The following is a 24,150-nucleotide window of genomic DNA, read 5'->3' on the forward strand; positions in this document are numbered from 1 at the left end:
GGAGTGGATCTCGTGTACACATAATGTGGGTCCTGTCAAGAATTAAGTGCGGGCATAGGGTAAAATTCCTTATTATTATTATTATTTCTTAAGTGAGAGGGTCTTAAGTCCAAAGGGCTGAACTAAGGTTTAGGTCCAACTAGATAATGTCCAACCTTTCATCATGTATATAACATCCAACCCGTCTAATAGGTTGGTCCATCATGAGCATCACCATTTTGAAAACTCCGCAAACCACTTTTTGAGTGGATCAGACTTTTGTTTCTCTATTTGCTACTCAACAAAAGACTAGCGGTTTGAAAATCTAAGTTGCTCTCATTTGCCGGAAGAGTCATCATATCCCTACCTATGTGGCAATGCTTCTTCCTTTTCCTTCCAGCACTATCAAAATGCTTGAACAGCTTATGAGATCTTTCCTCTGGAATTCCAGCTCCACAGGACACTCAGGTGTTGTGGCATGGGAAATGGTATGTCGACCAAAAGCCCACGGAGGCTCCATTGCAATAGATGATTCTAGTGGTGGGAAGGGCCGGATGTCACATGCATTTAATGCTTTGGAAGTGATCCGTGGCTTCTGGTCCAACTGACTGGATTTAAGAATTCTTTGGGGAATGTATCACTGTTTTCTTGGAACAGGTGGGAGACTACGCCCACCCTTGATTGTTGATCGGGCCCACAGTGATGTGTATGTGAGATCTACTCCATCCATTAGATGTGCAATCCCATACTTGCCAGAGCCAAAAAAATAAGGCTGATCACAATTGAGAGAAATGTCTATCCTTGATTTTTACAGGCCCACTGTGATGAGCATGTGAAATCCACTCCAAAAGTTAGGCCTGAGGAATTAAATAAATAAAAAAAAAGAAAGAAAGAAAGAAAGAAAGAAAGAACTCAGGCCCATACATGATTAAGGGGCCTGCACCAAGGGAAATAGTTTGGAGCGTGAGCTTTTCCCTATGCACATATTCCAATCGTGTATTACACTTGAGCTACGTATGGGGTTGATTTTCAGGCCCTAGATATAACATGGGGTGATGCACCTGATAATCGGGGTGGATTTCACGTTAACAGCATGGTAATGTGAAATAACCGTCCCATTTATCAACATTAATTCATCCCTAAATTAAGGGAACTAGTTGGATATACAATTAGTTATGTGTATCTCTGTGTGCATGTGAGATGAAATAACAAAACTCTTTGATCAACCTAAGTAATAAACTATTAAATAGTGCTCGATTGTAATCAACATAGGTAATATGTAATGAGTTTTGTGCTTTCATTGCTTAGGTAAAAGATGTTAGGTTGGTTGCAGGTTCAAAACTACCACCATGAATCCATACAGTGGACAGAATTCATGCAATTAACTGATGATGGTGATGAATGACATAACAATTGCATTATCTTGGTGATAAAAGTGCAAAAAATTAAAATCATGCATTTAAAAGAATTGTTAATATGTGTACTTCAAATGTGAATAGACTATGGCTAGATACTCATATTGATTGGAATGAATGTTAGTTTAGCAAGATAAACAGTACAAATAATGTTTGCGTCTAATTCCATCTTTGACCGTTGAAAAGACCGTCAAAGAATCGAAAGTACCAAAATTGAGAGAAAGAGAAGTTCTAGTGTAATACAAGTATAAAATTAGGGTAGATGCGTGCATATATCATATATGAAGAAGGTTGAAAAGCTTGGGTTAAAATGATTAGATTATCCATATGTTCGAGTAACCCAATGATGTTCTTTGCCCTACCGAAATCACTAATCTCTATTTTCAAATCAAAATGAGTTTTATTTATTTATTTTTATTTTTTTTTTCTCGATCGAAAAAAAACGTTTTAACTTGGTTTGTTGAAGAAGTGTCTGAGTCATCTTGGCCAGGTGAATCACAGGGTTAGTTGGTTAGGGAAATCTGGGTTGTTCATGGTTGTAAAAGTAGGCCTGTCCTGGTCTCAATGCAACTCGGCCTGGTTCTGTTCTGAGTCGAGGCTTAGAGTGGTTCTCTGGGTTGACTCGTTTGCGGGGAGATGCATTTTTGCATACGCACCTGGGAACGCCCCCGCACGCGAGTGGATGTATTCAGCCGGATGAACTCTTGGTTTGATTAGAGTTGCTTTTGTTTCCTGGATTGTGCAATGCGACGAGGGTGGCTAAAGTATGTATTTATTTTGGGGTTGCCACTAGTTGAAATAAGCTTCGGATCTTCGACTGGCTAAATATTATATAATAGCTTCTGATTCAAGAATCGAAAGATTTATAATAGCTTCTGATTCAAGAATCGAAAGATTTCCTGTCCCGAGTGGCTCTTATGATTTGATCTGCTGCAATAAATTCTTGGGTAAGGATTTTGGTTATGGAATAAGGGGTTATGTATATTTTTTTTTCCCCACACAATATATGACCTCTACTTTACAGGGTTTATTGGTGGGATTTTTTTTTTTTTTTTTTTTTTTTAAAAGAATTTTACAGGGCTTTAGCTGTATTACATCTAGCCTTACCACGCAGGGGTTTAACCTCCGAGTAGGTGAAAGTAGATAAAAATAAAAACTGGAAAGAGAAGAATATATATTAGAGAGAATGTGTGGAGTGACATGCAGTTTTACTTTTGAGATGTGGGAAGAAAATAAAAAATCAGACACTCTTTGTATGCAAAAGAAAGAATAAGATGTCCCTGATTCTAACTCTACTATTAGTCTTCAACTGCTTTGATGACGGACGCCTCTTAAGTTTGATAAAACGTTGGCACAATAGGGATTTGACTTTGATTGTACACATAGTGCCCCAAAAGTTCTTTCTTACATATTTTGCTCTCATAGCCCCTCTCCTAAGCCCTTTACATCAGCATCTCATCTTAATAGGTTTGCTATAGTGCCGTTTATATAGATATGGATATGCAATTTTTAAAGGACTCAAAGACTGCCGATAGCCTTATAGGCTACCCTTTTAGTTGTTGTCAACCTTGATAGATAGACAGTTAGAGGAAGGGGCCTACGGGTGAGGGTGGCGATTGTTGATTGATGTCTTAAATCTATAAATCAACATGTCTATCGATGACAGTTCGATACCATCGATCAGACTTCGATGCCATCGAAAAGATCCAGAATTTATATATTTGGTCGCTAGACACTTTTGGTGTCCTTTCGATGCCATCGAAGGTTTGTTCGATGTCATCGAATACTTCTAGATGACAACGAAGGTCTGTTTGATGCCATCGGTAAAATTCAGAATTTTTATGTTTAATTCTTGTAATGTTTTGGTATTAGTTCAATGCCATTAAAGTGGGTTTGATGCCATTAACAGACTGTCGATGATATCGAAGTCCCATCGAAGGTGTCATTGAACGTATACGCAGATTTACGTAGAGTTGCGTATCTGTGGGATTTGTTTTTGATTTTGATTGTGATTTTTCTAGAGGCTATATATAGGGGTGTAATTGGGATTAATGAGTATCTAAGGCTTTCTAATTCGTTCCTAGAGTTTCAAAGGACTCGTAAGGGGAGATTCAAGGCTTGTTCGAATCGGATATTCTCTTTATCTCTTGTAATTTCTGCTTTCATAGTGATTATTGTCGCTTTGTGTTGTGGTTTTTTCTCGAAAGGGTTTTTTCACTTTAAATTCGGAGTCTTTGTGATTGGGCTTGTTTGTGCGATTGGAATACCCTACTTAATTAATCTCTGTATGCTTCCATAGGTCTCCTAAGAAGTGGTATCAGAACTAAACGTTGGGACGCAGTTGGATTTGAAAGTAGAATATCAATGGTTGCAAATCCTAAGTTTGATGTTGAGAAGTACTCTGGAAAAAATAATTTTGAATTATGGAAGGTCAAGATGATTGGCTTATTGGTTTAACAAGGATTAAATGAGGTTATTGAGAAGCGACTTGAATCTATAAAAGAAGATGAATGGAACAAGTTGGACAAGAAAATAAGAACCTCCATCTAGTTGTGCCTAACGGATGAGGTTTTCTACAATGTCATAAGAGAGAAAACTGTAGTAAGTTTGTGGGCGAAGTTAGAGGACATCTATGTGAATAAATCCCTTAAAAATCCCCTACACTTGAAGTTGTAGTTGTTTAATCTAAAGATGACAGAGGGAGGTGATGTTGGGCCCACATTAGCAACTTTAACGAGATGATTTGCAAATTGTTGGATGTGGAGGAAGTGATTAAGAATGAAGATCATGCATATATCTTGTTGAATTCTCTCTTCGGCTTCGTATGAGTCTTTTAAAATATGTTGTGCACCGGTAAATCGTCCCTTAGTATAGATACTGTTATCTCAGCTCTTCAAGGAAAGGCAATGAGAAGAAAAACAGTAACATAATCGCCTCTACTGATGCATTGTTTACGAGGGGGCAGAATTCTAAGCGGGATACAGGATTTTCTTAATTGGGGTCCAAATTCACGGGGAAGGGCAAGGGAAAGTTGAAGTGCTGTAATTGTGGGTTGTCTGAGCATATAAAGAAAGATTGTACAAATCTTAATACAAGAAGAGATAACTCATAGGCTTCCTATAGGGAGGCCAACACCACAGAGTCAGATGAGGGCACGAGTAGAGGTGTACACGAGTCGAACCGAGTTGAGCTTGACATAGCTCGACTCGGCTCGGCCACTTGCTGACCCCAGCTCGAACTCGGCTCAGCTCGGTCCTCGAGCCTGACTAGCCAGCTTGGGTCGGTTCGGTCAGTAGCTTGGGCCAGTTCGAGCCAAGATTGAGCTGAGTTTGCCTCTGTGGCATTTTCACAAACACATGGACTACATCTCAAATTCTCACTGTTTGTAAAACAATAGCAGTGGTTTCTATAGGTATTTCATCAAACACCTCGTAGGCAACATGAAAATTAAGAAAAATGGGTATTTGTTTCACATACATACCTTCCTTGCCACCAACCAACACTTGGTTGGGTCATTTCATCAAACAGTTGGTGAGCAACATCAATATCAAAGTAACCGAGTCACTGAATTGGTTCGATCCGATTATGATTCGAGTTGGGTTTGATCCGATTTGAGTCGAGCTCGGCTAAGCTTAAACTCGGTTCGAAATTTTTTCGAGCTCAAAAAATCAGCTTGACTCGGCTCGAACTTAGTTTTGAACCAAGTCGAATTGAGCTTTTTCGAGTCGAGTCAAGCGAGCTAACCGAGCTAACTTTGCTTGTGTACAGCCGTAGGCACGAGTGAAGGTGATGTGTTGTTTGCATCCATGGTCAGACACTTAGATGATGATCGTAGGGATGAGTGGATTTTGGACAGAGGGGCATCATATCACATGACTTCTCATTAGAGTTGGTTCACCAATTAAAGAGAGTGCAATGGTGACCATGTATTTATAGACAATGATAATGCCTATAATGTTGTCGGTGTTGGATCGGTGCATATTAAGATGTTTGATGGCATGGAGCGTACCTTGACCAAGGTGAGACATGAGAAAGTGGTTGATATCTCTTGGAACACTCAACGCGCTTGGGTGCAAATTCACTAATTTCAATAGAGTCTTTAAAGTTTCAAAAGGGGTACTCGTTGTCATGAAAGCATAGATGAGTAGGAATCTTTACAGGTTAATCAGGAGCACTTTATTGGATAGAGTTGCAGTAGCTATAGCGGATTCCACGTTTGCATGTATGTGGCATGCACGTCCGGGGTCATATGAGCGAGCGAGGCATGAAGGTATCTTTGGACCATTGTTTAATTTCATTCTTTAAAAGCATTGATTTTAATATATGCGAGCATTGTATATATGGTAAACATTTAAGGTTATCTTTTAAATTTGCTAAACATGTATGTAAAGGTGTTCTTGATGTATGGGGGCCATCTCCCATGGTTTTTGTTAGAGTGTCGTCATGGTTCGTCACATTAATTAATGACTGCTCTAAGAAAGTGTGGATTTATTTTTTGTAAAAATAAATCTGATGTTTTCACCAACTTTAAGCAGTGGAAGACAGTGGTGGAAAAACAGTTAGGGCGAAAAATGAAGGTTCTACGGACATTAACGATGAAGAATTTACTTCAGGTAAATTTAATAAATACTGTAAGGATGAAGAGATAATGAGGCACAACATAGTGTGCCACATACTAGAGCAAAATGGTATGGCTGAGAGGATGAATCACTCTCTTGGAGAGGGCCTGATGCATGATTAGTAATGTTGGGTTGAGTAAGGAACTGTGGACTAAAGCCGTTAATACGGCTTGTTACTTAGTGAATTTGTCCCATTTTATAGCCATTGAATACAAAATTCCAAAGGAAGTATGAGATGGTAAGAAGGTAAACTGCTTAGGGTTGCTTGTATTTAGTTGTGAATCTTACTCTCATGTACTATCTGTTGAAAGAGATAAGCTAAACCAAAGAGGCAAAAAATACATCTTTGTTGGTTATGGTGGTGGTGTGAAGGGGTACAGGCTGTATGACTGAGTTAGATGGACAATTATCATTAGTAATAATGTCAAGTTCGACGAAGGATCCTTATTCCATCAGGATGAGCAAGAAGAACTGGAGAAGTTAGTTGTGGATGTTCAGATTGACATAGATGATGCTTTGGTTGATAAAGATATGCAAACAGAGGTACATGATCAAGTGGAGTAACCACCTGTGCGAAGGAATCTGCCAAGAGATTGTAGGTTACCAGCGAGATACACGGATGACTCAAATATCGTATATGCCCTCATTACAGATGAGGGAGATCCGTCTACTCTTTAAGAGGTACTTGATGAGCCATATGCAGAAAAGTGAAAAGCAGTAATGGATGATGGGATGTGCTCCTTATACAAGAACGAGACATGGGAGCTAGTGAAGCTACTCGATATCGAAAAGTGATCGAGTGCAAGTAGATCTTCAAGAAGAAACATGATAGGTACAAGGTAAAGTTGGTAGCGAAGGGATATGCTCAGAGAGAAGATGTCGACTCCACTGAGATATTTGCATCGGTTGTAAAATAAGTATCTATCAGATTCGTGTTGGCGCTGGTTTCTCAATACAATCTCGAGATGGAACAAAGGGATGTGAAGATTGTCTTCCTAAATTGAAAGAGCAGATCTATATAAAGTAACTAAAAGGCTTCGAAGTAAAAGAGGCAGAGAACAAGGTTTGTAGGTTGAAAAGGTTGTTATACGGCTTGAAACAGTTGCCTAGGCAATGGTATAAAAAGTTTGATTATTTCATATTGAGTTGGAAGTTCATTAGGAGTGAATATGATAATTGTGTCTATTACAAGATACTGAATGATGGGAAGTTCATATTCTTGGTGTTGTATGTTGATGACATATTGATCGCTAGTTATAACATGCCTGAAATCAATGTACTGAAGACTCAGTTATATGAGACATTCGAGATGAAGATTTGTGGGATGCAAAGAAGGTTCTCGGTATTGATATTTACAGAGATAGGAAAAAGAGTAAGCTTTGGTTATCTTAAAAGGATTATATTGAGAAGGTATTGGTGAAGTATGAGATGGATATGGCAAAGCCGGTTAGCATTCTCCACGCGACTCACTTCAAGCTTTCCTTAGAATAATGTCCTAAAACAGCTGAAAAAAAGCAAGATATGTCTCGTGTGCCTTATTCGAATGCGGTGGGCAATTTGATATATGTCATGGTCAGTACTAGATCGGATATTTCATAGGCAGTTGGTGTTGTGAGCAGATATATGTCTAACCCTGGAAAACAACACTTGGAAGCAGTGAAATGACTACTTTGATACATTCAGGGTATGCAGGACTATGCCTTATCTTTTCAAAAATTAGAGGCCAAGTTAATTAGTTATGTGGACTCTGATTACGTGGGCAGTGTCGATTCTAAAAAGTCGACTTCAGGGTAGTCGTTTATGCTAGCGGGTGGAGTGATTAATTGGATGTAGAAGTTTCAGTCTGTGGTGACTCTCCCCATAATCAAAGTTGAGTATATGGCAGTGATGGAGGCATTCAAGAAAGGTAACTGGTTTAAAGAAATGATAAATCATTTGGGGCTTTAATAGGAGGCCGTGCCGATTAATTATAACAACGAAAGCGTAATCAATTTGGCTAAAAACTCTGTTTATCACTTACGTACTAAACACATTGATGTTCATCACTATTTTATTTAAAAAGTACTTGAGTAAGGATGCGTGATTCTGGAGAAGATTCACACTAGCGTGAATTCAGCGGACATGCTCACCAAGGTGGTTCCTTTAGGAAGTTCAAGTTATGTGTAACTTCTCTGGGCTTGACAAAAGATTAAAGGAAGATGGAGGATGCACAAGAAACGATGGTGGAGCTATGATGCAAGGGAGAATTAGAGATGAGAGAAAAAGGAGCTATGGAGAATATCGATTGAAGACATAGTGGAGATTGTTAATTGATGTCTTAAATCTGTAAATCAACAAATCTATGATGATAGTTCGATGCCATCGAGAAAATTTAAAATTTATATGTTTAGTCGTTGGATACTTTTGGTGTCATGTCGATGCCATTGAAGACTGCTTGATGACATTGAAGGTTTGTTCGATGCCATTGGTAAAATATGAGATTTTCATGTTTAATTGTTGGAACATTTTGGTATTAGTTCGATGCCATCGAAGTGGGTTCGATGCCATTGACGGTTTGTCGATGACATCAAAGTCCCATCGAAGGTTCCATCAAACGTATATGCATATTTATGTAGAGTTGAATATCTGTGAGATATGTTTTCGATTTTGATTGTGATTCTCTTAGAGGCTATATATAGGTGTGAAATCGGGATAAAAGGGTATCTAAAGCTTTCTAATTCATTTCTAGAGTTTTAAAGGGCTTGTAAGGGGAGATTTGAGGCTTGTTCGAATTGAGTATTCTCTCTATCTCTTGTAATTTCTACTTTCGTAGTGATTATTGTTGCTTTGTACCTTGGTTTTTTTCCCAAAAGAGTTTTTCTATATTAAATTCAGAGTCTTTGTAATTGGGCTTGTTTATGTGATTGGAATATTCTACTTGATTCATCTTTGTGTGCTTCCGTAGGTCCCCCAAGAGCGATATGGATAGGCGGTCTACAAGGACCTTTTATTAATTTGTCTTTTTGTAACATTCCGAATTTTCACGGCCAGAGTTTATACTCGTGCCCGAGAAAACCGGGTGTTAATAATGTAAAACTTGGATGCTTTAGAAGTCGCATCTTATAATTGTTATAGATCACATCCAGATACATTTAAGAAGGTAACATTCACAAGAATAAAATTAACTATATTCCTTATTCCAAAATCAAGTAAATCTTCAAATGCTCTCACAATTGGAGCTTCTTATAAGTTCTAAGTTGTGTAGCAGAATTATAAAGAAAATAAACCATAAACTAATTTTCTTAGTCTATTCAGTAAAGTCTTCTGCCAGGGTCTGATCTTCTGGGTCTTCGACCTGTACGTTGCCTATAACATTTGTACGGTTGGGAGAGGGTCAACACCCTACTCATAGTGATGGATATCCTTTAAGATTAACAGTAATTCAAGAAATTCATAAAATAATATAAGGATTCTGATACGTCTCGTACTCTACAATTACAAAAGGTACCAATGCACAAGCAATCTATATGAGATGCATGCCTAGCAAAGTATATGCAATTTATTACACTTACCGATTGTCACAATGTAAAATATAATTAAAGTTATCTGACTCGCCCCGCATCCCATACTATGGAGATTTGCCGGTGTGTCCCACGTTTAACATGGATTTATCTAGTTGTCCCAAGACAAATACAACACATGACCAGGTGAATCACACAACTCAGATTGGAGCTACTAATTGCGACATCCAACCCCTAAAAGAAAAGACTAGATTAGAGCACTAAATGCGACATCCAAACCCTAAAAGAAAGAACTAATGTATCACGTATATATAAGGATTTACATACACCAATTTGCGCACCATCACCCATGAAACATGGAATTACGTGTCGCCCAGGGCCACTACCAAAAATGTATTACGTCCACGATATTTATTCGATTGGTAGAAGAGGGATACTCAACATAGTACTTGCACCAAAAAAGAAAATCCATTGAATCATGGGAATTCAGGAATATCAAGACACATGCCCAAGCTCTTTAAAATAGGCAGCACAAGGCCCCTTTTACAAGGAGAAGAGTGGCAATGGCCAACTCAGCAAAGGTAGAAGTGGTAATGGCCAATGTAATAAAGAGGAGAGTGGCAAGGGCCAACTCAAATAAGTGGTGAGTGGCAAAGCCAACTCAAATAAAGAGACTAGCGGCAGGGCCAATTCAAATAAATTTGATAAGGTAGGGGCAGGGCTTTTATCCATCGCCCCACCTTAATTCATAAGGATTTCTTATAACGACATGGTATTTATAATTTCAAAGGCAAATAATTGATAGTAAAACATGTAATTGCAGGAAGAATTCAAAGTTTCATAAGGGCATGTTAGAAAAATCGCGAAAGCATGTGAATGTAAGATAAAGCGACAGGATGGCATGTAAGGGCAAGGTAAATAACTTAAATTAACATAAGCCTAAAGGATAAACCTTTACAAAAATTTTTAAAAGGTCAAGAGTTGTTACTCTTTAAATCGCTAAAGGACAAATAAAAGGAGTGGTGGTAAAATTAGTTACTTGCAAGAAAGATTTAAAGCATATGAGGGAACAAAATAATTTAAACTATCTCAAATTATCGCAAGCTTAAAGGAAAAGCCCTCACTCTTGGGATTGAATGGATCATGACGTGACCTCCTCCTTCTTTCCCTTTTCTTTTCCTTTCTTTCTTTCTTTCTTTCTTTCTTCCTTCTTTATTCCTTCCATTCTCCTTGCTGGACGACTGTAATTCCAGTGACTAGGGCTTTTCTCTGCCGCTGGTGGTTTCTCTCTCTCTCTCTCTCTCGTTTCTCTCTCTCTCTCTCTCTCTCTCTCTCCCCTTTATTATGATGTCACGATGGTGGTTTAGAAGAGTTTTTATAGACGTGGAAGTTCTCGAAACTTTCGTGCATAGCCCTTATGCAAGACATGTTGAGTTGCAACTTACGCAGCTCCGTTCGCTGCGTAAGGAGTCGGTCATATGAAAAATGTTCCGGCCAGTGGTCATTGTGCGAAATATCTTCCCAAATGGTCTCCATGGCTGTGGTAAAAAACTCCTAGGGATGACCTTCAACGGTCTAGATTTCATGCGGCCCCGATTGGTTGATCATGGTGTCGTTGTTTTCTTATGGTCTGTAGGTTTCCCTGATGACAGATTGCATGTGCCACTGTTTGCATGGGTCCTCACCGATTATCTGTTATCGGTAGGAATCGAAAGCCTGGATTGATGAACAGTGCAGATCCCCTAGATCAGGCGTGATGGTGGCCCACTTGGATCGACGACTTGCGGTCCGTCACAGCCCGGTGATCCACTGTTGGGTTGTAAACTCCACCTTTTGCTAACAAGTGGCTGCAGCCACCACAAAAATCAGAAAGCTTTAAAAACTGAAAGAAGAAGAAGAGCCTTGAACTGCTGATTGGAATTGAATTAAAAATCGTATTACACTGTTGCCTATTTATAGGCTTTCTTATTGTGTGAAATTACTAAACTATCCCTGTCTAGATTCATCCTAGGGGTAGCTAAAGAAAGAAAAATAATCCAGAAAAATCTAGAAAGAAATCTACACAGCTAGCAATATGATCTTAGAAAAAAAATCTAATTTAACAGCTTGCTCATAAGATATGCACACGGTTTTGGATTTGAAGAAATCACCGTATCCAACACTCCCCTTCAAACTAAAACCGACTTCATTCCAAGCATCGTTCTTAGTCGTTTGAATGCGTCAGTCGGCAATGCCTTTGTGAAAATATCCGCCACCTGTTTCGTAGTATGACAATACTCTAATTTCATCGTTTTCTGCTTCATATGATCTCTTAGAAAATGATATCGGGTATCAATGTGTTTGCTTCTTCCATGCTGCACCGGATTTTTAGCTAGCTCGATTGTCGACTTGTTATGCACATATATGACTGTAGATTCCTCCCGTGGATGCTTTAGCTCCTTCAGTATATTCCTTAACCAAATTCCCTCATAGACGGTGGACGATACTGCCATGTACTCTGCTTTACATGTGGACAGGGCAACCACACTCTGCTTCTTCGAATTCCATGTGAAAGCAGTCGTTCCGAGATAAAATATGTAGCTAGTGGTGCTCTTTCTTTCATCTTGGTCACCTCCCCAATTACTGTCTGAGTATCCATACAGCATTGCTTCATCATCGTATGGATAGAAAAGATCGAATTCCATTGTTCCTTTGATGTACCTGAGGATTCTTTTTGCAGCTAGCCAGTGTGATTCTTTTGGTGCTTCCATGTACCTGCTTAAAAGGCCAACACTGTAGATGATATCTGGCCTTGTGATTGTGAGGTACCTTAAGCTTTCGATTAGGCTTTTGAATAGGGTTGAGTTGACGTTTCTTCCTTCTCCATCTTTTGTGAGCTTCAGGCCTGTTGTAACAGGTGTGTTTACAGCTTTACAGTCGACCATCTGAAACTTCTCAAGAAGTACCTTTGTGTACTTCTTCTGAGATATGTAAATGCCGTCGACTTGTTGCTTCACTTCAATGCCCAAGAAAAAAGACATCAATCCACCATCAGTCATATCGAATTCTTTAAACATAGCTTGCTTGAATTCTTCAAACATCGCTTGGCTGTTCCCAGTGAACAGCAGATCATCAACATATAAACAAGCGATAAGCATATCACCACGAGCATTCTTCTTTGTGTAGACGGCATGCTCATACGGACATTTAACGAAACCATTCTCTTGAAGATAACCATCGATCCGTGCATTCCAAGCACAGGGAGCTTGCTTCAACCCATACAGGGCTTTCTTCAGCCGATACACCTTGTGTTCCTCCCATTGCATGACAAAGCCTTCAGGCTGATCAACGTATACTTCTTCTTTGAGTACCCCATTTAGGAATGCGGATTTCACATCCAGTTAGTAGATCATCCAACTGTGATGAGCTGCAAGGGAGATAATCATTCTTACAGTGTCAAGGCGAGCAACTGGGGCGAAAACTTCTTCATAGTTTACCCCATATTTCTGTTTGTAGCCTTTTGCTACGAGCCTTGCCTTATATCGTTCGATCTTACCATCGGCATTTCGCTTGATTTTGTACACCCATTTGAGACCAATGGTCTTCTGGCTTTTGGGGAGTGAGGTCAACTCCCATGTTCAATTCTTCTCGATGGCATGAATCTCTTCTTCATTCACAGCCTCCTCGAATGTGAGAGGCTCGTGGTCCGCATACAGGCAGAGTAAATTCACTTCCTCAGTTTTTGCATAGATGTCGTTGAGGCTTCTCATTTTAATAGGAGCCAAGGGTGAAGGAGAATCGGATGAAGATGTGCTGGATGAATTCTGATTTGATGAAGTACTTCCAGAAGAGATGGAGCATACTCCTGGACTTCTGCGATCCAAAGGGGGTGATGTGGGTGTCTGCTCTTGCTTCTCATGTCTCTCTTCTTCGTATTCTTCAACCTCGACTTGCTTTTCTTTGGCTGAGTTTTCGTCGTTCCATTTTTATGCTTCTTCCTCACAAAATACCACATCTCTACTCACCACTAGCTTATTGGTTAGTGGGCTGTAGAGCTTGTATGCCTTTGACTCTTCGCTGTAGCCGATGAAGATGTACTTCTCGCCACGATCATCAAGCTTTTTCCTTCTTGCTTCTGGAACTTGAGCGTAGGCGACACACCCATAGATCTTAAGGTGTGCCACGCTTGGCTTGTATCCACTCCATGCTTCTTGCGGTATCTGGAATCTGACACTCTTAGTCAGACACCTATTGAGCAGATAGGCAGTACATGCAACTGCCTCTACCCAGAAATTCTTTGGTAGACTTTTCTCTTTCAGCATGGTCCTTGTCATATCGAGGATGGTGTGGTTCTTCCGTTCCGTAATTCCATTTTGTTGTGGCGTGTACGCTGCAGTATGTTGTTGCTTAATGTCATGTTCCCTGCAATATTCTCGAAAAACATTTGAGGTGTACTCCCCACCTCTGTCAGATCGAAGGGTTTTGATTTTAAGATCACTTTCTTTTTTAACAAGGGCCTTAAAATTTTTAAAAATAGTAAAAGTAGTAGACTTCTCTTTGATTACATACACGCATAATTTTCTACTGAAATCGTCAATGAAGGTAATAAAGTATTTATTACCTCCAAGAGAGATTGGATCTAATGGTCTACAGATGTCAGTGACAACCAACTGCAACGGTTCTCTTGCTCTTCGGGATACTCCACTCAGAAAGGAGTTCTTTTGTTGTTTCCCAAGTATGCACGCCTCACACACATGTTCTGGTGCTTTGATCAGGGTCAAATATTGCATATCAGACCCCAGTAATTACCAGATTTTACGTATATGATAATGCTTAATGGAGTATTTTAATTGTATTTTTGTTACAGGATGAAGTCAGGAGCGTTAATTGAAAATTGATGTTAAAGGCATGGATTTCATGATCCAAAGCCTTCAGAGCACGGGATGGACTCCAGAGAACCAATAATGAAGATTTTACACGCCCGAGATCTGAGGAAAGCAAGCCAAAGGGGCCCGAAAAGGGTCCAGAATGCAAGATCACATGGTTCCCGCTATCTGATCAGTTCGAAACTTCATACATGGGATGAGGGCCGTAAATTAACCGTACATATTAAATTTCAGCCATTGAAGAGCTCGGGAAGTGGTCCAACGGATAGATCAGCCTATTAATCTCCAATTTGGGGCCCACCTGATAGTTGGAACTGCCTCAACCTTGGTATTGACGGCTAAATTACCATGATAAAGAGGATGGATGGTGTAGATTTCTCGTAAACATCACAGTGGGCCCTGTGTATGAGGAGCGTGCACACTGCACGTTTCCACCGGCTGAGCACCGAGCAAGCCGGCGTCGGTCAGCAGCGCTGACCCGATTCCTTTCAAAAAACGGAACTTTCCGTTTCCAGCGCCGCAACGGGCGGAAAGACCGCTTTTTACGGACCGCTGTGGGCCCCACCGGTAACACGTACGGCCGATCCGAGCCGTTCATCATGTAGAAGGGTTCATCAGCTACAAAACCATGTTTGCAGTTTGTGCTCATGCGTGCACACGTGCGTGATACAGAGGCCACAAACAGGCCGTCTTGTGACGTTCAAAACTGATTTTGTTCTGATTTCTTCTCTGGGCTGCGTCCACGCAAATTCAAAACCATCCATATTTGAACGAAATCTCGTCCTCTATCCAATGGACGGGGTGGATTTCCCCGAAAAAGCTTATGTGGGGCCCACCGAGCATCACAGCGCCGGACGTGCGAAGGCTTACGCACGTCCGCGAAGAACTGACTTCCGGGCGGTTGTGGCCCACCATCTTCGATCAGATGGAAGATCTGATCCGTCCATCGTGTAGAAGGCTTCGAAAGCTTCAAAACCATGTTGACATTCCTCGCCCATGCGTACACACGTGTGCGGTACAGAGGCCAAAAGTAGACTGCCCCGGGACGTTCAAAACTGAGTTTTTTTGAGATTTCTTCTGTGGGCCGCGCTAATGGACCTTCAAAACCACCTATTCTTGACTGAAATTTCGTCCTGAATCCAATGGACGGGGTAGATTTTCCAGAAAATGCCTCTGTGGGGCCCACCGATCACGGCTGCGAAAAATTGCACTTCGAGTCCTTCTACGACTCTGCCACCGACCCCAGCCATCCAGCAGCTATAGAAGGAGAGTTTTGGACGTGGGAAAGGCATTCAGAACCAGGGGATTCCAGATCTGGAGCAAGGGAGAGAAGAAAGAGAAGAAAGAGAAGAAAGAAGAGAGAAAGAGATTGTTTGGTTTGACGTTTCTTTTATGAATTTTATTTAATATTTTTTATGGATTTTATGGGTCACTAATCTCTCAGCTAGGGCTGAGATGAAGCCCCTAATTTGATTAGCTCTTGTATTGGTTGATTTACTTTGAATTTCAATTAATTTGTTTCTTTCTTTAAGTGGGCTTTATGGGTTTAAATTCTATACTTCTCCATCTATGAACTTGATTAAAGTATATATATGGATGTTGTTTGGATGCTTATTATAGGTGCTTGTGTCTGATCAAGAACAAGTTTCCTATAGAGGAAGAAACAGGGTGCTTTAATGAATGTACATTCCATGTACCCGACCAAGGATATGGGATATGTCATTCATGGCATTGCTTAAAGGAATTAGACAGTTTGTATGCCCGATTAAGGACACAGATTGTGCTTTCTCTGTATAAGTGGTATCAATCTAGATCAAGGTGAATCAACAGACAAAACAAGGGTTAGGATAATTAGGGGTGGATTCGAAAGTCCTAGTGCTCTCTCTCTGATTGAATTTTCTTCCCTGTTCTTAATTAATTATTTTTTTTTCATAAAATTGTGCTTAGTAATTCATTCCATTATTTGTTGGATTAGTTAAGGAGAATCATAGATTTGAATTGTGACGACCAGTCCTCGTGGGAACGATCTCGTAATACGTACCGTATCTGCATCTGATTCGTATACTTGCGAGTTTAAAAATCATTTAAATCGTGTTGGTTTAAATAAAACATCAAGTTTTTGGCGCCGTTGCCGGGGACTGTTTCGTTCCAAATTGAATTTGGGATTCTCTCTTATCATAATTCATAGTCTTAGTTTTTTTTACTAACTTTAGAAACTAACCTATTTCCTGTTTTGTAGGGACCTGACATAAACTACTAATTTGGTAATCTCTTTCCAAATTTTCTATTTTTTTTTTCTAATTTCTATTTTTAGAATTAAGGTTTTATTTTTTATTTTTTTTTATAGAAAGTTTCTATTTCTAAGCTATTTTTTCCTATTTTCTAATTCTAGACTCTGATTCTTCTTTCAAGTAACTTTCTATTTTCTAGTTTAAGTTTTATTATTGTTAGAAGAGTCTTTAGGTTTTATTTTTTTTAGAAAGTTTCTCTCTTATTTTCTAATTTCCTATTTTTTAGAAATTTTCCCTTGCTTAGGATTTTTTTTCTAGCATTATTTTAGTAAATTTAATTTATTTTTGTTTTCTTTTTGTTTACAGGAATTGAGGAAGGAAGCTGCTAAATAACATTGTCTTCAAAAGGAGGAGCTCCCTATTCTTCATACATCAATCATCTCCTTTTCCGGGTTCTTTCTTCCCATTCTTATTTACATAGTTTTAACTTGTTTTAGAATCTCTTAGTTTCTAGGTCTAGTTTTATTTCTCTTAGGTTGCTTCTTAGTTTAGTTTCTTTCTTACATTGCAATAACATAGTTTATGCTAGGACGTAGATCTCTGAATATAGAACTAGCACCGTTTGATCCTGAGATTGAAAGAACAATTCGTGAAAGATTGAGAAATAATCCTGTTGAAATGGCGAATGAGACTGAAGTTAAAGCTCTCAAAGATTATTCAGCTCCTGTCCAATTTAATGCGCCTTCATGCATAGTGTTGCCAACCACTACGGCAGCACACTTTGAACTTAAACCTGGAGTCATACAATTGTTGCCATCCTTTTATGGATTGGACAAGGAGGACTCATATCATCATGTAAAAGAATTCTTAAACATTTGCTCCACCTTTAAGTTCCAAAACTTCTCAGACGATTCGATCCGCCTACGCCTGTTTCCTTTTTCTTTGAAGGATAAGGCGAAAGCATGGTTGAATTCTCTAGAAGTTGGATCTATCACTACATGGGACCAACTGTCTAAGAAGTTCTTAAACAAGTTCTTCCCTGTTCACAAAACCAATGCCCTCCGTAGGGAAATTACTAACTTCACACAAAAAGAGGGCGAGCACTTTCATGAATGTTGGGAAAGATGGAGGGACTTGCTTCTTAAATGTCCTCACTATGGTTTTGAGAAGTGGCAACAAGTTCAATACTTCTATGACGGTCTGACACCACAGAACCGTCGCATGGTTGATGCCACCAGTGGAGGGTCATTCATGACCAAAAGTGATGTCGAAGCGTGGAACTTCTTTGAAACCTTGTGCGAAAATTCCCAACAATGGGATTATTCAAATAGAGGTGACAGAAGTCCCCAACCACAAAAGAGAGGTGGTATATATGAGATAGGAGTCATGCCAGAGCTGAGCGCCAAGCTTGATAACTTGACAAAGAAAGTTGATGCTCTGGTATTAAATAATGGACCACCACAAACAGCTCAAGTCGAGGCATATGCCACATGTTCTAGTCATACCCATCCTATGCAGTCTTGTCCATCTGGTGCAGCATTCCCAGAACTTCTCTCTGAACAAGTTCATGCTATGAACACTTTTCAAAAATCTGGGAATGATCCTTACTCAAACACCTATAATCCAGGGTGGGCTAGACATCCAAATTTCTCTTGGGCAAAAGGACCACAACAAGGAGGACCATCTGGAAATCCTCCTATGCAACCTTACTCCCAAGTTGGCAGTCAACAACCTCAACAGTTTCCACAATATCAACAACTGCCTACACAATCAAGGAAACCATCTCTTGAGGATACACTCCATCTTTTCATGCAGAGTTCTCTCCAATTCCAAAAAGACACCCAACAAACCTTACTGGCCAACCAGCAAAGCTTACATGCAAATGCACAATCCATTGCCAAGCTGGAAGTACAATTGGGTCAACTAGCTGCCACATTGAGTGAGAGAGAGAAGGGCAAGCTCCCTAGCCAACCTGAGGCTAATCCAAAGGGACAGTATGAGATTGGCTCTAATTCCAACCAAGGGCAATATCATGAACAGGCCAAATCGATCACTACCCTTAGGTCAGGCAAGCAGATTGATAACAGAATAGAGATGCCTGGGGATGAATCAAATTCTAAAACAGAAGATCAAGATGAAGCAGAGAGCCATACCAATGCATCCAAAGTCCAAAAGCTCTCTGACTCTCCAAGAGCTACTAATGTGCCACCTTATGTGCCCAAAGCACCCTTTCCTCAACGTCTGGCACCAATAAAGAAAAGAAATAACTTTGATGAAATCTTGGATGTGTTTCAAAAAGTGCAAGTCAACATCCCGTTGCTTGACGCTATCAAGCAAGTCCTTGCTTACGCTAAGTTTCTTAAAGATTTATGCACTCAAAAGCGTAAGCAGAATGTTCATAAGTAAGTCTTCCTTGCAGAGCGCTCAGCTCCATGATTCAACATAACACCCCTCCTAAATTTAGGGATCCAGGAGCTCCCACCATTTCTTGCGGCATAGGAGATCATAAGATCGGGAAGGCATTACTTGATTTAGGGGCGAGTGTCAATTTGTTACCATATTCGGTTTATGAGTAGCTAGGACTTGGTGAGTTGAAACCGACTAAGGTAACATTACAACTAGCCGATAGATCTGTCAAGGTGCCCCGGGGTGTTATTGAAGATGTGTTAATCCAGGTTGATAAATTTTATTTTTCAGTGGATTTCATAGTTATAGATACTCAGCCTGTCCAGAATCTTCATAGTCAGATACCAGTCATTTTGGGTCGTCCATTTTTGGCCACATCTAATGCTATTATCAATTGCAGGAATGGAGTTATGAAATTGTCCTTTGGTAACATGAATATTAAACTCAATGTTTTTAATGCAGGACAACAACCCTCAGATTTGGATGACATATTTGAAGTGGACATGATCGAGAGCCTTGTGCAGGACTCCTTCCGTACATCTTTTGAAGATCCTCTTGAGACCTGCTTAGCACAATCGGGCATGGATTTTGACATTGATAGTCCCATCCATGAAGTCAATGCATTGCTCGACTCTACTCCTATATTGGAGACTGAAAAATGGAGAGCGAAAGTGGAACCTCTTCATCCCTCTGAGACTCTTCCTGACAGCACAGTTTGTAACTCTGAGAAGACAAAGGCGAGCAGGCTGCTTAATGTTCTTAGAGCATATAAGGCAGCAATTGAACGGAAGATAGAAAAAATTCAGGGAGTATGCCCCACTGTATGGATGGATCATGCTGTGGTAATATCGCATAACATGCAAAGGAAGCGTGATCCTAACATAGAAGAAGTCGTTCGAGCAGAAGTCCTTCAATTATTTGACGACAGTGTCAGTTGCCTTATTTCAGATAGCACAGTTCATGGGAACTCACATCACTTGTCTGGGATCGGTTAATGAAAGTGTTGAGGGAATTTCTTTGGCGGACCCTGGTTATAAAGATTATTTCATTCATGGTCCGTTCTTGTCTGGCTGAAGACGTTAAACTTAGCGCTCATGGGAGGCAACCCAGCCTTTTGCTTTATTGTATTGCTTTTTATTTCATTCATTTTCATTTTTCTTAGTTAGTTACTTCAATGTTTGTGGGTAACATTACTGCAAACCCTCACGAGACTACAACTCGTCCACTAGGGGTAACCTAGGGGTTTAAAGGCTTGTTGCATGCGCTAAATGCAATCGAGAGCACCTGCGAAAGTGGTATAGGTAGGATCTTCTTTTCTTTTTCTTTTTGTTATTTTTGCTTCTGTTAATTTCTCTCTTGCCCTAACTTGCTCTTACATTGATAATTTTGGGAAGCCTCTTGATTCTCCGTCCAGGTACTATCTTTCCCTCATTCCTCTTTTATTATTCGTTGTTCCATGTGCATCGCATGATTATTTCTTTTACATTGAGGACAATGTAGATTTTAGGTTGGGGGTGGGAGATTAGGTTACCTAATCTGTATTTTCTTGGTCTTGAGCAAAATTTGTGAAAATTTTAAAATTTTTTCTGGAATTTCTATTGAATTCAAAGTGATTTTGAAGGATAGTTGTGATTTTACCATTATAAGATACATGATGTTGGTAACTAATGACTCTTGGATTCGGCCATCTGCTTGATTTCACAGTCCATTTTGATTTGTTAATCCATGATTAGACGTTGTAAACATTGATTGAGTCATGATTTCACATATCACATCTCGCTTACACATTAAGCTTTCGGTTCGATAACTGAATGATTAACTTGGTAAAAAGAAGAATTAAAAGGCTAAGTCACATAATCTTCACCATAGGTTTGCTCCCTATAGGTATAGATTTGATTCTCCATAGTTGACTTATAAAAAATGAGGCGACGAGTTTTCGCCATAGGTTTGCTCCCTATAGGTAAGAATTCGATTCCCCTCATTTGCGTTACTGCTCATAAAGAAAATCAAAGGCTGGTAAAATTAAAAATTAATCTGTGAGATAAGTGTTGGTTTCAAGCTTGGTTGTCACGAATTACCAATGATATCATGAGATTGACAATTGGATCTCTTAATGTTTGTAAGTCGAGATTACACTTTACATTCATGGAGCTCAATGTTCAGAAATGTTCTAATTAATGGATTAATATGTTGAACTTGATTATGAAGTTTACTGTGAGCTTGATTTCAGGAGAAAATTCTACTTACCATTCATGAATCTTAGAATTTTCACATCTCAGCTGTCTGTTCACAAGTTACTTGAGTTACAGGAATCATCTTTTATTTCTAAAATTATTTTTCGCATACTTTGCTCGGGACTAGCAAAATGCTGGTTGGGGGTTGTGTTGGTTTAAACAAAACATCAAGTTTTTGGTAATTACCAGATTTTACGTATATGATAATGCTTAATGGAGTATTTTAATTGTATTTTTGTTACAGGATGAAGTCAGGAGCGTTAATTGAAAATTGATGTTAAAGGCATGGATTTCATGATCCAAAGCCTCCAGAGCACGGGATGGACTCCAGAGAACCAATAATGAAGATTTTACACGCCCGAGATCTGAGGAAAGCAAGCCAAAGGGGCCCGAAAAGGGTCCAGAATGCAAGATCACATGGTTCCCGCTATCCGATCAGTTCGAAACTTCATACATGGGATGAGGGCCGTAAATTAACCGTACATATTAAATTTCAGCCATTGAAGAGCTCGGGAAGTGGTCCAACGGATAGATCAGCCTATTAATCTCCAATTTGGGGCCCACCTGATAGTTGGAACTGCCTCAACCTTGGTATTGACGGCTAAATTACCATGATAAAGAGGATGGATGGTGTAGATTTCTCGTAAACATCACAGTGGGCCCTGTGTATGAGGAGCGTGCACACTGCACGTTTCCACCGGCTGAGCACCGAGCAAGCCGGCGTCGGTCAGCAGCGCTGACCCGATTCCTTTCAAAAAACGGAACTTTCCGTTTCCAGCGCCGCAACGGGCGGAAAGACCGCTTTTTACGGACTGCTGTGGGCCCCACCGGTAACACGTACGGCCGATCCGAGCCGTTCATCATGTAGAAGGGTTCATCAGCTACAAAACCATGTTTGCAGTTTGTGCTCATGCGTGCACACGTGCGTGATACAGAGGCCACAAACAGGCCGTCTTGTGACGTTCAAAACTGATTTTGTTCTGATTTCTTCTCTGGGCTGCGTCCACGCAAATTCAAAACCATCCATATTTGAACGAAATCTCGTCCTCTATCCAATGGACGGGGTGGATTTCCCCGAAAACGCTTATGTGGGGCCCACCGAGCATCACAGCGCCGGAAGTGCGAAGGCTTACGCACGTCCGCGAAGAACTGACTTCCGGGCGGTTGTGGCCCACCATCTTCGATCAGATGGAAGATCTGATCCGTCCATCGTGTAGAAGGCTTCGAAAGCTTCAAAACCATGTTGACATTCCTCGCCCATGCGTACACACGTGTGCGGTACAGAGGCCAAAAGTAGACTGCCCCGGGACGTTCAAAACTGAGTTTTTTTGAGATTTCTTCTGTGGACCGCGCTAATGGACCTTCAAAACCACCTATTCTTGACTGAAATTTCGTCCTGAATCCAATGGACGGGGTAGATTTTCCAGAAAATGCCTCTGTGGGGCCCACCGATCACGGCTGCGAAAAATTGCACTTCGAGTCCTTCTACGACTCTGCCACCGACCCCAGCCATCCAGCAGCTATAGAAGGAGAGTTTTGGACGTGGGAAAGGCATTCAGAACCAGGGGATTCCAGATCTGGAGCAAGGGAGAGAAGAAAGAGAAGAAAGAGAAGAAAGAAGAGAGAAAGAGATTGTTTGGTTTGACGTTTCTTTTATGAATTTTATTTAATATTTTTTATGGATTTTATGGGTCACTAATCTCTCAGCTAGGGCTGAGATGAAGCCCCTAATTTGATTAGCTCTTGTATTGGTTGATTTACTTTGAATTTCAATTAATTTGTTTCTTTCTTTAAGTGGGCTTTATGGGTTTAAATTCTATACTTCTCCATCTATGAACTTGATTAAAGTATATATATGGATGTTGGTTGGATGCTTATTATAAGTGCTTGTGTCTGATCAAGAACAAGTTTCCTATAGAGGAAGAAACAGGGTGCTTTAATGAATGTACATTCCATGTACCCGACCAAGGATATGGGATATGTCATTCATGGCATTGCTTAAAGGAATTAGACAGTTTGTATGCCCGATTAAGGACACAGATTGTGCTTTCTCTGTATAAGTGGTATCAATCTAGATCAAGGTGAATCAACAGACAAAACAAGGGTTAGGATAATTAGGGGTGGATTCGAAAGTCCTAGTGCTCTCTCTCTGATTGAATTTTCTTCCCTGTTCTTAATTAATTGTTTTTTTTCATAAAATTGTGCTTAGTAATTCATTCCATTATTTGTTGGATTAGTTAAGGAGAATCATAGATTTGAATTGTGACGACCAGTCCTCGTGGGAACGATCTCGTAATACGTACCGTATCTGCATCTGATTCGTATACTTGCGAGTTTAAAAATCATTTAAATCGTGTTGGTTTAAATAAAAGATCATGCTTCAATAGTATGCAAGCCATGCACCATGCTTGATGAGGACAGAAGTTTCAGGCCACTGAAATTTAGATGGCCAAAGCGAAGATGCCACATCCAGGAATCATTCTTTGCTTTTTTATAAAAACACTTCTCAAGCATTGTGTTTATATGGAGAGGAAACATACGGTTCTTCGCCATCTGGACTTTTACAATCAAACGTCCATGCATATCTCTAATGGAAAGAGAAGAGTTCTCCATGTGTATGACATACCCTTTTTCGAGGAGTTGTCCAAGACTCAGTATGTTACTTTTCATGTTAGGCACGTAGTACACATTGGAGATATAGTTTGGAACACCATTCTTCTGAAAGATTTAGATTTTACCTTTACCTTTCACAAGCGTTTTTGATGAGTCTCCAAACGTTACATCGCCATGAACTCTTTCTGTGAGTTCCACAAAGAGTTTCTTGTCGCCGCATATGTGATTACTTGCACCCGTGTCGAGATACCATATATCCTGCTGATCACTACCTTTCTCCTGTGCAAG

General features: G+C 40.0%; 1 non-coding gene across 1 annotated transcript; it reads right to left on the minus strand.

Moving 5' to 3' along the window:
* Positions 1–17,665: 17,665 nt before the first annotated feature.
* On the minus strand, positions 17,666–17,772 carry LOC131254570 (small nucleolar RNA R71). Its single transcript, XR_009175690.1, has one exon. It is a non-coding gene; the product is annotated as a small nucleolar RNA R71 (small nucleolar RNA).
* Between the last annotated feature and the right edge of the window lie 6,378 nt (positions 17,773–24,150).

The sequence above is a fragment of the Magnolia sinica genome, chromosome 8, assembly GCF_029962835.1.
Source record: "Magnolia sinica isolate HGM2019 chromosome 8, MsV1, whole genome shotgun sequence".
In the NCBI taxonomy this organism is placed as follows: Eukaryota; Viridiplantae; Streptophyta; class Magnoliopsida; order Magnoliales; family Magnoliaceae; genus Magnolia; species Magnolia sinica.